This window comes from Halictus rubicundus, chromosome 15, assembly GCF_050948215.1.
Source record: "Halictus rubicundus isolate RS-2024b chromosome 15, iyHalRubi1_principal, whole genome shotgun sequence".
NCBI classification, from domain to species: Eukaryota; Metazoa; Arthropoda; class Insecta; order Hymenoptera; family Halictidae; genus Halictus; species Halictus rubicundus.
Genome location: NC_135163.1, coordinates 9,941,644 through 9,955,247, shown reverse-complemented (window position 1 = coordinate 9,955,247; position 13,604 = coordinate 9,941,644).

Sequence of the window (13,604 nt, the reverse complement as noted above, 5' to 3'; positions counted from 1 at the left end):
TTCCGCTCGTTCGTCTCAAGATCGAGGCGAAATCGTTATACCGAAACGGTTCCGTGTCCGCGCGGATGTCGTGTGGATCGGCCTTTTGTCGGAGCAATTGAATTTCATGAAACACTCGACGTCGTTACGTCGCGCCGCCTCTGGAAGGATCGACGATCGACGACGCTGTCGATTTATCTCGGCAATCTCCTCGTGTTAACGACTGGTTCTTCGTTGTGCACCCGGCCGGCCGAGCACAGCTAGCATTCTCCCGGTGGCTATAATCTAATACGACTATTTAAACGTGTGTCGGACACGCTGAAATGGAGTTGAGAATACGCGCACGCGGTTTCCCGTTTTCGGATGCTGGGTCGTAAACAACGAGTCCTCTCCTTTTCTGGCTAGCCAATTTCTACCGGCGTCACGATGACAGCTGTTGGACGAGAGCCGCGGCCGTCGCACATTCGTTTCTCGATTTCACTTTTTTCGCCGAATTCCATCGGCTCCGACGTGACGACGGCGCGATCGAATTCGCCGGCGTACATCGATTGAGACGTATCTTTCCGGACGTTTTACGACTCGGAATTTATGGACTGGCTGGCGCGGTCTTTTTACGCTCCTATTCCGTTGATCGAGACGAACGGTCGCGACGATTGCGCGGCCGAGTCTTAAATTCAAAGATCTCCGTCGCCGATAACGCGACTTCGATGGAACTACCGCGAACAACCGTGACGGCCGAAGACGTCTTTATCTTTTCACACGTAGCAATTAACCGGTTTGTCCTTCTCACGGAAGTTCTTCTCCCGGCTAGCCGAAGCGATGACAAACTGCGAAACAATATGACGCGGACGATGCTGCGTGTATGTGGCAACCGATCAACGAACTTACGTCGCCGCCACGTTTTCGGAGACCCTTCGGATCCGGTTCGGTAACGGCCCCTCGGTTGGCCACGGTTCTGTTGCATTTTTTTACGCGCATCATCGGCTAACTTAACGACTGTCATATTAAAGCCGTCCGGGTAGGAGCGCGTGTGTTTTCAGCCAAGAGTATCATTCGTTCGCGACAGCAAAGTGCTGCCACATTAACCGGACGTTTTCGCTTAAGCAACGCGGACAGTGACAAATTTGACGGGTTATGGCAAGAACGAACACACGGAGGAGGCGTGTCGAAAACACTTTTATCGTCCGATCCCTATTAACGCTTAATTGCGTTCGCGCTCTTTATCGAACCACTTACGCGTGTTTAATCAATTTCGGCGACGGCCGGCGTTCAACGTTGCCTCTTTGAAGACTCGGATGCACCTCGAAATTACAAATACTATGTGACTTATTCAGATTGCCTTTTAATCGTTATCGTAAGAGAAATCGGTCCTCCGGTACACCTTGCTCTTAAAAGTTCAATTACATGTATTGTTCTGCGGTTATATATGAAAATTTGTATATTCGTAGATGAATTCTAGAAAATCAGGCTGGGAAAACCATTCTACTCGCGAACAGAGCAGCGTGCGCGGAGAGGTGCATACGTAGGTAGATGAATTTATCGACTGCACCGATGGTTCGCGGGTGAACGTGCATACACAAGAACGCGTCGAGGGCCCGTGAAGGGTTAATCGGACGATCGCGTTCGTTCTCGAGCCTCTCGCGCTTTATCTTCGCTCCGGAGAAGACAGAAGAATCGGGCTCGTTTCGCCGAACAGGAAGAACGCGTCCGGACAGGGTAATGCGAAAACGGGAGAGAAGGGGGCGAATCGAGGCGAAGTGCATCGGCCGATGCGCCGCGTTGGTCGTCTCGAACGATACTCGAACCGAGAAATATTTGCACGACTATGCACGCGGGGGGGGGGGGGGGGACCAGCGTCGAAACACTTCCGATGTAACCGAGCTCGCGTGGGAATCGATACGGAACAGGGAACCTGTCGCGATATTCCCCTACGAGAATGACTCTCGAAGAGATATCGGCGGAGATACACTTGACGGGAGAGTAATCGTCGCGCGGCGACATAATCTGGGATATTAATGGCGGTCCACGTTCCTAACGGCTTCCCGGGCGCGAGCGTATCTCGCGGACAAGAAAGACATTTCCGAGTTATGATTCGGTCTCGCGAGAACAAGAACGTAACTGTTTCGTGTCACGGCTCCGTCAATTATGCAACTGTCGCGACCCGACGGACGTGACCGCGTTCCCAGCGGCCATCTTTAGCCTTTCCAGGGTGTTTCAGAAGTCGTTGGATCAAAAGTAGCGGGGGGTGAAGATTGCGACCCTTCTCATCTTCGAGAGAATTCAATCGTAGAATTGTTTAAACCGTTTAACCATGATTTTACGGCAGCGGAATGTATGAATTGGACAGGAGAAATGTCGGGGAAGGACATCATTTGGGTCAGAACCGACGACCCGACTAGTAACTCATCTTAATGGCGAACCATAACAGACCCGAGTACAGGAATGATGAGCTGCGAATTACTCGCGCGGATGGGTCATTCCGCGCAGATCCGCGATAACCTTTGCTGATAATGTTGTCCGCAAACTCGCCTCTCATGACACGAGCATCGTCCGGCGTCTCGTCGCTGTTACAGGCCTGTCGAGATAAATCCGGGATTTTTACAAAGAAGATGCAAGTAAGGGAAATACAAGCACACCGAGTCGAGAAATAAGGGCCACCCCTAGCGTCCACGAGCCTCCGGATTACGCTGACGTTACAGATGATCGTAAGATAGAAAAATAGAGTTTTTCATCGAGCGATGCACGGTTAGTCGGCGCAACAGATGCGGCAGGTTGAAAAGAAACGGGGGGCCAGACTCGCGGCGAGCACCGTCCTCGTCGAGAAACGTCCCCGGTTAATGTTGCACACCTGTTCAGGGTTCGTAGCGACGACGTCCGTATCGAAACAACGGGTCGCTTTCGTCTCAGTCGATTCATTCCGAGCGTGCCGCTGCGACAAGTACCGTTCTCGAGTGATCCTCTATCCGATTCTCCGATACAAGGGAATATGCCAACAATTTCCTGATCGGTCAGCTTGGACACGAACCGGTGGAGGGGGCAGGATTAACGCGAACACGGGATCCCACGGTGCTGTTGCGTAAACTGCACCGCGATGCGTCGGCACAGTGCACCGTACGACCACGTTGCGACACATCGCATTCGTTAAATGTCAATGTCCAGGGTCGGATAGCGTCGACGCTTCACGAATTACAGTATGTATAAAATTAAGTGGACACCCTCTAGAAACTCCTCCGCTGAGAAAATTAAAGATTGAAAAGTTCCTTCCTATTTTCGACAATCTTGATCGCACGAAGATTTTTAGCCCGGGAATAAAGACGCTGGGACGCGTCGTAATTCACCTCGGAACGAAAGCGTCGCGTTTCTAGAAACCCGAGTTCAAGGGTCAAGGAAAAGCCACGAATGTTGAGTAGGTTGGAAGCCGGTGATAAAGATTTTCGTGGCGCATCCGACGCAGGTGGCCGCGGGAAAGTAGCGCGAGGAAATCGCGAATCGTGCCTATAATTCTTGTCGTTCGTGTCTTTTCGTTGCGGGTTTCCTCGACGTAGCCGAGCAGAAACGAGCGTTTCTATCGCGTGTACCGAAACCGAACGCAACGATGACTTTCACCGTAACGATTTATTCGCGATTAAGACGCGTTGCTCTATCCGAACAGAATCATGGTCAATGCCTCCTCACGATTTCCTGTGCCAGCGGCTCGTGTCCTTTTTCAGCGTGTTCGCGTGGGCTCGAGGGATTCCTCGGGAATAACAACCGGAAGGGGGTTTCGCCGTCGATCATAATTTAACGAGGGAATAAACGCATCGGCAATGCGCAATTAATCGAACATTGTTTTCGGAACGCGGTATTTCTTCGAGCGACGACCACGACATTTCGGGGTGCATCCTCTTAATCGTAACGAGATGTTCCTTTAACATGCTCGTGTAGAATGGCAAAAAATTCGCGCGGTAACCACTCGCCTCGAACTCGGCGATTATAAGCCAGCCGGAGAGAGGATATCGCGAACATGCGAAAAAGCAAAACCGAAAATTCTCCGTTTTCTTGCGGCGGCGATGAAAGTACCCGAATGAAGGATTGCTCGCCGCTGTTGGGCCAGTCGCCTTTTTGCGAAACGCGTTGCTCAGACAAGATTTATATAGGAGGACACTCGTTATCTCCGTTCCTCGTTACACGCTCCCCAAGAATCTCCAACTCGTTCGCGACACACCCTTGCGCCCTGTACAACTTTTCGCTGTCGGGTATTTTTACGGAGAAACAATTGTAACTTAATTGCAACAAGTACGGGAAGATCGTTTGTGGAATAGTTTTAACCCTCCGGGATTGTTCTAACCCAGAGTATTGAAATCGTCGTGTAATGAACAGCCGTTGTATTAGTCGTAAGCGTCCAGGAAAAATGAATAAATAACGCAGTAAATGGTCCTGAGCATCATCAATTATATAGACATTAGGGTTATCGAATAACACGTTTCACCAATTTTTGCAAATATACTGAAATCGAGCTAAATTTCGATCCCGCGTTTGGATCGATGTGTCAACGTCTGTTTCGAAGGGGAGGGGAGGTTAGGAGGAGATAAATGGACCATCGAAAATCCTTTGTCGGCAATTAATGTGCGAACGCCGGAATCCCGAGATCGAGTTCTCCCGAATGCGAACGTCGGTGCCGTTAATGACGCCGTCGGTCTTAATTTTATTGCGAGCAATCGCGGGGTTAATCGAGAGGCACCGGCCGAAGGAAAAGAGAGAACCTCTTATCGCGATGAAAGAACCGACCGACGCTTATACGTTTTTTTTAACGACTAAATTTGGGAAGGGAGCCGAGTCGCGCGAACGGAACTCGCGGATTCTACGGCGGTTTTAATTGATGGAGACAGCTTTTTTTACGAGCTTCCTCGTCCCCCGGGACCTGCATGTAGATCCCGGTGCCGAGAGCTGGCGAACCCGGTGGACCGGTTATTTAAGACACCGTAAGAAACATCCCCGGCGTCTCTTTCGAGGCACACGATTTTCGGTTGTTAGGAACTCTTCACGGAATGTTGATTGTCTTTTGGCATCGGCTCGCTTTAGGATCGCCACCAAAGAAACGTCATTCTCATTCGATCGTCGCCGCCACGTCGATCTAGCTTTTTATCCCCTGTCATTTCTCGTCTGCTCGTAAAGCTCCATCGAAACGTTGAGTCACGGTGTTTGATTCGGAAACCCATCGACTTCGTGTCCCGTCGACCATCTACCGTGGGTCTGAAAAGTATCCAAATTTCGAATTCTCGATCAACCGTGATCGTTCGATAAACGCTGGAAAAATAAAATCCGACTAATTTCATCGATTGTCGAAAATTGAATCACGACTGCATAAACCTCGATACCCATCGAGGATCTACCGAATGGACATGGACCTGGTCTGCTTCGCGAACGCCTGACACGTAAGATCGTGAATCCGTCGATCGAGCCGACGATCACCGAAGAGAAGATGGCGGCGAGAGGTAAGAAGAGGGAACGAAGTATCGGGAATTTGCGGATTCTTTGGGGACAATGCGTTACTTCGACTATGTCGTAAAGCAGCACGCTTTTTTGCTAGCGAAACCATTGCAATTCCCTCGGAGGAAGTCGCATCGCCATACTTCGCGCAACAGTAGCATGCGTTGCATTCCGTCGAGGCAAAAAACTGGCGGTAATACGTATCGGAGACTACGTATACCTTCCTGTCGGCTCCGTGTCTCGGAAAGAAAGGGAACAAGAAATAACGAACGAGATTACTCGAATCGAAAGATCGACCGGCGGCGTTTTGATAAACTTTCTTCGGGTTACGGCAGTCGATAAAGTCAGCGATCCCGTCGTAAGAACGACGGAGATGCTCGTAACGATTAGCGATATTACAGTAGAACGTTGTTACGGATAAGGAATCACGTCCAAGTACGTAGGCAGCGCGAGCAATTAATAGCCCCGCTGGTGTATTATACTTATTTCCACGACGGAGGAGGAAACACGCTTCCTGTTCGCGGTTGCTTTTTAATATTTCATGACCGTGCGCGCGACTAGCTCGTCTGTTTCTACGATGGAAAAGCGAGAACCAAACAAGCCCAATTTACTCCTACGATTCTCCTCTTCTCCGGCGATGGGAAAATCGTATCAACCGAGAATTATCCACCGCTTCTGCTAATTATCGATCGTATCCTCTGCATGCGCGCCGGACGATTTGCCGATCGCGTGTTACCGGTGTTCAGTTCCTGGAGTTTTTCGTAGAAGAGATACGCCCCTCCTCTCTTCATGTTGCTCGCACGGCCGAAATTTCCCAGAACCGGCGAATTACGCCTGCACGACACTTCGGTCAACTTATGCTTTGTATTTTCAATCGCGATCCTTTATGCCCGCTGACTTATTTGACTCGGGCAGCCGAGGCGAGAAAATTGCACTGTGCGCACGGTGCATATATATCTTTCCGTTTCGAGTAAACTATCAATTTCCTTCATACTCTTTTCGCTTCCATTATCTTATGAGCTGAAACCGAAAATTCGTTGCTGCTTTAAAATAAAATTTCGGACAGTCAAAATTATCCAAAGCACAGATTGCGCCAGTGAAGATAAACTTCGGGATAATCCGGTGTTCTCTCCAGAAAAAGCTTGCGGGACGATCGGTCGTTCATCATTCGGTATCGGTGAACCTTCCCACCAGGATACTGGTTGAAGCTAGCCGCGCGCATATTAAGATATCAGTTCTGCTCATTAAAGCCGGCGAGGCGTGCCTAGACACCACCTCGGCCGGCGAAATAATGGTTCATTAATTAATATTTATATTCCCAGTCTACGCGAACCATGACGTGTTTCCTCCGCGCACGCGCGTGGGTACGGTTTGTTGAAGCTACCGTCGGAGTTTTTGCACGGCCGCAAAACACGAACCTAGACGATACCTTGTTTCGTCTAATGGATGTTTTACTCCACTCTACTTGTTCTCGTATCGCTTCGTTGATTCTTTTTTCTCCCGTCGCCTCACTTTTCCTATTTCACGAGAGCGAAAACAATTTCGTAACGCATAGACAGAACCTCTTGGGAACCTCTCGGGATCGGCCGATGCGATAAGCTGGGAGATTCAGTTTCCATGTTGAAGTCAAACATGATCAATTAACCGAAAAGCTCATTCTCCGTCCCGGCGTGTTAACATTTTATCTGCCGGAAGCCTGCGCTAATGGGCACTCTGCGTCTTCCAGAGACGGTAGACGGAATTATTTGTACAGATTGAAAAGTGAACTGTTGCGCAGCAAACTTGGGATCGCGGCAGTGGGACACTTATCGGTTAGGCCACCTCCGTTCTGTTCGACTTATTGGGAAATGTCCCGGCACTATACTTTCCGTTTCCGATCGGTGCGCTCCGCTCCCATGGCAATGTGTGTTGTTGCGCACGAGGGAATTCACGGGCGAGTACGCGAACTAGAAAAGCGAAAGGGTTCATCCGTGGCGTTTCGGCTCGGCTTTGTCGCGGTCGAGTGGAAACAATGTATCCAAGAAAAACGGCGGAATCGCGAGCGCGTATAATGAAGGCGCGCGCGCATCGAGAGAACCGTATCGTGACGATCATAACGCGGAAGAGGCTCGTTTGTGTGTACCCTGCAGAATACATTACTCGTCGGCACCCTTCGAGGAGCAGGCAACTGAGACACTCTAGCATCCGTATTCTACCGACGTCGAACAAACTATACATGCAAAAATGCGACCGGCAATCCCAAGGATACGGAACGCTGAATTTTTCGTAGAACAATAGCGCCTGCTTAGGGCAACCACGCGTTTCTTTTTCTCGGAATCCGCTTCCAATTAAATTCAATCGTAGAGCGGGGAACAAGCCTCGATCTGGCGACACCGGTTGTCAGGTGCGTGAAAATCTGCAATTTTATAATAACCAACGATCGAAAAGTTGCGGTCCGTCGAACTAATCGAGTGATTAATCGATTGACGAATACCCGTTGTCTCCCATGAGACGTACCATCAGTCTCTCATGCTCCGACGAGAGTCGATATGTAAATTAATTAGTGAAACACCTGCTTGCGATATGTCTACATCGCAACATGATCGTTCGGAAATACGTAAATTGTGATCGTAACCCGGGGGGGCACATACGCGAAACAAATTATTCAGATAGCCGCCGTTGCTATCTGCGATCTTAGTGAACTAATGTGTGCTTGCGCGTGCGTCGAACAAAACGAAGCAAATTGATTAATGAACAACCGCTCGCCGGTATTAACGACCTCCGGGAAACTGAAAAACCTAGAAACTGAAACGCCTATGACCGTGGCGAGGAATTCTTACGAGTAATCCGGCGATCAAGGAAGCTTCGATGGATCAGTCCGATCTTTTCGATCGAGTTCCGCGAAATTTCCGTGCTCGCGATTGAATTATTAATGAATCGCCAAGGTTGTAGCTTATCGGTCCACCGAGCATTCCTAGCGGCCGCCTTTTCCCACCATTCTGGATGGACAGGAGGAAATCGTGGGAGATCTTGTGATCCCTGTTGTTAGATCCGGATGGACACAACAGAGTGGACCCGATGCGCTTGCATTGCAATTTCAATTGCAGTCGTTCGTTTAAGCGAGCACAGTAGAACCCTGCTAGTTGCACCCTGCTGGACTAGTTCGATCGATTTGTTCGACGAGTTGCATAATCGGAGGACTAATTGAGTATTGTTTTACGGATCAACCGTGATCGAGAATCGCAGAAACTGCAGTTGCGATGCGCCGGATGGGAACGCGACAACGACAAGATCTTGGACGCGCTTTTACTTTCGAAATACGTTAGCGAGGTGAGACAATCCGCTATCGGCCTCGTCATAATTAGAACAGCCGCGTAATTAGGCTGCTCTCCTAACGAGCATAGCATATCATAACACTCTCCGGTCGAGTGAAAGTATCCTCGGTACCCTCTCGTTAGTCCGATCTCGGCGCGAAATTAAACCAACTGTTCGACCACTTAATTCCTCGCTGGTTTCCCTGAAACGCGGAAATTTCTTATTAGCGGTGTTTTCGATAATTGACGGAACGAAAAACTAACGAACACGTTGCGCAATTGTTGCGGGCCTCGATTTACATAATGCCGATGTTACGCGTGGTACGTTTGCTTCCTCCATCGACGGCGGGGCTTTTCTAACTTTCTTTTCTACGCGATATCACAGATATAGTTGATTTCGAACGTCGAACGTCTGGTTTCGCTTGTACGCAATGCAAACACGTTTCTTCGGTTTCATACTTTCATAACTTTACGTGGCACGCGGTCGACATGGCGCCCTGTGTATCTTTTCACCGCGTCTGTGCATCTTCTGCTCCCGATTCGCCGAAGCGGAGTATTACCATACTTGTCTGTAATTAAAGGCAATTGTATCGTGCGTCAGTCGACCGGTTTTAAAAAATCGGATCCCATACTCTGCAGCTTCTCCAGAGTTTTGCAGTCTTTTGTGGTTGACTGTTTCTCGCGAAAGAATAAACAAGGCTCGGAAAAAGTACGTTCGCGAGTGAGACGTCTACGATTGTTTTCTCGTAGTTCACGGTCACGTTGCGCGAATAACTTAAATAAACAGCGAACGATTCTCTCTTTGGAAAAACCTAAGCGTGAAAACGCACCGCGAACGCGAAACGAGATACGAGAAACCGAACCGTAAACACACGCCGAGCCGTTAAGTTGTACAACAGTTTCGAGGCGAGACTGCTTAGAACGACGAGCATGCACGCGGAAGAGAAAAGGTCAAAATTAAAGGCATTTTTTTCATCTTATAGCGCGACGCAAATAAACCGCGCATAACACTTTTACCAGATTGGAAATTTCTATGCAAATCGTTCTTGGAATACTCGATAGTGACGAAGTTGACGAAACAAATTACTGCGCTCATCAAAACATTCCTTGCAACATACGCGTAAAGTAGAATGTAAACGTTTTCTTGTACATTATGAATATGCGGAGTCCCGCAAATACACACATATTTATGTCATAAGTATCATAAATATTTATGGTTGGTCGCAACCATTTTGGTATCGAATGGCTTTAAGAAGATTCGGTGTTAATCGATTTTCTACGGGTTGAACTGGCAAATCAATGTTCAGAATAATTTTCTGCAGCTGCTGGTATAGTCAGACGTTAAAATGTACCAGTGTGTAATTACTGGTATTATTACTATTATTATCTACTGTTAATAGCGTCAATATTTCCTCGTAAAATACAAGTTTGCACAATATTATGTGCGAGTAATGTACAGCCGGAGGCTCTGTTTGCTAATTGCAAGCCTAAATTGAACTATCCAATATCCCAAACGTTTTACGGTTCGTCGAAAGACGTATAGTGCATTGGCCTCGGTATGGACGCCGTCTAATAACGGCTTCGCGAAAATAGGAGTGATAATTAAGTTTGGCAAAAAAAAAAAAAATCCTCGAGAAGAATCGGCATTCGATCGATAATCGAACCCGACGCGACGCTTCTAGCGCCGCTTATTTGAATCACTTTCTACCTATTACGAAACCACCGATGGCGCCGTAACGACTATAATTACAACTCAATCGAAATCAGCCACTGCTACTAACAGGTCGGCATGCTCGGGCCCCGTGCTCGAAGATGATTGGGACGATTATTCGCCTTCTGTCGGTAATTGAAGGTTAGCATATTAGGTGTTAGATCATGCCGACGCTCTTCGTTAGATTCCTCGATGTAACAGGTGGTCTGGAAATATTACGCTAGCCTCTTACCTATGCCTAACAGCTGTTAGGAAAACTCTTGTATCCCCTAACTTCCCCTTCTACCGCGCTATTCCCCACTTTTCTGTCCGGTCACGTGACGCGGTTCCCCTCGATTCGTGCTCCCTCCCCTCATCTGCCGACACTGTGCACGCTTCTAATTCTAGATTATTTTTGTTCTAGACCTTTGTAACAAGAATTTTTCTAAGATTGGAAGGGATTAAGGAGGTCGTGATCAATTTTAACTTTGCAGTCTAGGCTTAGACGTAAATTTCTTTAAGTTTGTGGGACTTTTCAGGGTCTTTACTTGGCAGTCAACCCTGTCAAACCAGCAGCGAATAGCAGTTTCGAAAGATAGATGCTCGGCTTTTTCGTACAAAAGTCTTGTGCGGTTCCAGAGCCGGACAGTTTGATGAATGTATTATCAACAGGTGGAACAGGTTTCGAAACCGTCAAAGGACACCCTGTACATGACTGTATCGTTAGCAACGCGGGGAATCCACCGGTAGCTGGCAACCAGCTGCGTCCACGGACGGAGTCAACGGGATCTGCTACATCCGGATGTATTATTCCGTGGCGGCGCGCAGTAAATTAGTCAAGGGCTGATTCTAAATCGAGGTAGTCGACCATATGGCGCGCCACGGAGTCTTGACAGAAGTCCGCACGGAAATTTCGGACCGTTCGCGACGCCGATTAATTGTCGAGCGACGAGAGGGGTCGTCCTCTGTGCATCCTCTGGGCACGAGAATAAAATGGTCCCTAAGATCCACGAGAATCGTCCGAGTTTTCGCGAGCGTGAGAAACCGCGATAAATGTTGGAAATGTTTTTTACGGCGTCTTGCAGCTCGGCCATCTGTTTCCTCGGCGATAATTAAAATTTCTCCTCCTCCTACTGGCACAGTACCGGCGCAGGAAGTTCCGACGACTCTCATTACCGGTGGACGACTCTCCGATCGAGATTGATTAACCCTCGGCGAGCCCCGGATCATTTTGGCGATTGAAAGATCCGTAAATTCAAAAGTGGTCGTAATTCACTTCCGCATTTGCTCCCCAGCTTCCAGAGAACCGGCGAAATTCGTGGCCGGGCAAAAAAGGCCGAAAATGTCGCGTAGCGGGTCTCCGATCGGACAGGGGACGAAGCGTCGTGACGTTAACGGTTTGGCGATCCCGTGTTCGACTTGATCCAAGTTTTTGGTGGGCAGGATGCCGCGCACGAGAGCACGGGAGAGAAAAGACGTACGACGCGACGCGACGTCTGCCTCGGGAGAAGAAACCGAGAAAGAGAGTAGAGAGAGAGAGAGAGAAAGAGAGAGAGGAGAAACGGATGGGAACTGGAGCATCGAGGAGAGGCGTGGCTGCCAGCCTGAATGAACACACGGCCGGCAAGATCTCTCCGGGTCCAGAACCCGTCTAGCGAGAGAGGAGAGAACCGCTCTCGGCCTCTGCCCGAGATCGGCAGACAATTTCTAGCACGGTCTCTCGCTCCTAGCCGCCGCTGCCTGACTGCCTGCCTGTCCCTCTGCTTTTATTTGACCGGGTGTAAAGTGGGTGTGTGTGCCGCGGAGTCGGCTTCTACGTGGCCTTGCAAGGTCGCTTCTGGTACACTCCTTGCCGCGCCACCGGCAGATCGTATCTGCCAACAGCTCGTTCTCGGTTCTCCTCTTCGATTCCCGCGCGCGTTCGCCCGCGCGGACGCGATCTTTTCGGCCCCTCGGGGAAATTAGCCTCTTTTTTGTTGCCGGTTTCTTTGCTCCTCTTGATTATACAGGGGTCGACAGGCTTGTTATACCACCGTGATCATCACGATCGAGATCCGATCGCGTAACGGTGGCTGTGCGACCGGTGGATGCAACCCTTTCGATTTCTCCGACGATCCAGAGCGTGGAAACCGGTCGGCCGAGGAGCGATCGAATTTTTACGAGAATTTGCGAAACGGCGTTAGAAATTTCGAGGGCATATATCGATTAGTCGGTGGGTGGTCCTCGTTAGTATCCGGTATGATTTAGCTGGCAGCCGTTTGCCTAATTAGTCGGCAAACGTAACAGATGCAAATCAGTTCGGGAGGCGGCCGGTGTTTATCGGAATAGAGAACTCTTCTCTCTAAGGAATTTTTATTTTTCCCTCGTCTGCGACGCGCCGATTTATTTGTAATCGTTCCGGCGGCCGTGTATTACGTTCGCCACGGTCGACGTATGGTCAGCTGCGTATAGCGGCGTCTGAATAATTAATGATTCGGTTCATCGACGTATCCGATCTCGCGATACGCGGCAAAAAATTCGCGAAATGTTCTGGCAACGTATACGGTGTAACGGATAATGTCGTCACTTTTTTTTTTCTTTACACCACAGTCGGCTCGTTTCGTGATATCGCGAGGAGACGCGATGATTGATGGCTGTTCGCTAATTCGATGAAGAATGATCGCCGATTTCGGGAACGACGACAGCTGTGAAATCTTAATCGGCTCTCGGGCACCCGGATTGATGCAACGAGAGCGAAGCGGCTCGTCGAAATTTCATTTTATTTTTGTAGATCGCCGACGGCAATTTTTACGAGTACATTACGCCACGGGTAATGTCGTCGCCCACCGTTTTCCCCTCGAACAAAGAAATAGCAAAACCAAAGGTAACATGACTCACCTGTGAAATTTCAACCGAATTCGACGAGGCAGGCGGTGAATCCCATCGGCCGCGGCGAACGACGCGGATCGATGATCGATGATGCTCGCGGCACGTGCAGCGTGTTCGTTAGCAGGAATACTCGTTGCTCGACGTTCAGGTACTGTCGGGTTCGCAGTCCTCGAACATCGTTCCTCTCGATGTTTCCGTATTATTCACGATATTCACCAGCACTTTTCATCGAAACCGTTCGTGTCAGCGTGTCACGCGCAACGCTGGATGCGTTCGATCGCGCGACAACCTCTTCCTGCAGCACC